We start from the raw sequence: 713 nt of genomic DNA on the forward strand, positions 1-713 counted from the left end.
ACCCTAGTGTCTGTAAGTACTAGCGGGTCTCGTGTGGAATAGTGTCTGCAGCTAGTACTTCCACACGAGGCCCTTGGCGGCACACTTGTCAGCAATCTCTCTGTCGTAGCGTTCACTCATCTCCGGAGTGAACTTTGACACCCAGTTACCCACCTGACCTGCAAGCGACAGACAGAGAGAGAAGAGAAGGGTTAGCATGAAAGTCAAGTGAAACTCACACGTGTTCCGGGAACGAAGGGGGTCGAACGTGTTTCACGAACATCGGGGAGTCGCGTGTGTTCCGGGAACGTCAGGGTTCACACGTGTGTTCCGGGAACGCCATGTGAGGCGCGTGAGTTCCGAAAACGTCACAAGATTCGTGAATGTTCCTGGAACGTTGTGAGCGCTCGTGTTCCGGGAACATCGCACGTAACACTCACCCTAGCACGTAACACTCACCCTAGCATGTAACACTGACCCTAGCACGTAACACTCACCCTAGCATGTAACACTGACCCTAGCACGTAACATTCACCCTAGCACGTAACACTCACCCTAGCACGTAACACTCACCCTAGCATGTAACACTCACCCTAGCATGTAACACTGGCCCTAGCACGTAACACTCACCCTAGCACGTAACACTCACCCTAGCACGTAACACTCACCCTAGCACGTAACACTCACCCTAGCATGTAACACTCACCCTAGCATGTAACACTGGCCCTAGCACG

General features: G+C 52.9%; 1 protein-coding gene across 1 annotated transcript in view; it reads right to left on the reverse strand.

Annotated features, from left to right (window-relative positions):
* LOC106819270 (sulfotransferase 1C4-like) overlaps positions 1-713 on the reverse strand; it is a 7,406-nt gene that overhangs the window by 1,603 nt on the left and 5,090 nt on the right. The window lies entirely within an intron of this gene.

Source organism: Priapulus caudatus, unplaced genomic scaffold, assembly GCF_000485595.1.
Source record: "Priapulus caudatus unplaced genomic scaffold, Priapulus_caudatus-5.0.1 Scaffold3078, whole genome shotgun sequence".
NCBI classification, from domain to species: Eukaryota; Metazoa; Priapulida; class Priapulimorpha; order Priapulimorphida; family Priapulidae; genus Priapulus; species Priapulus caudatus.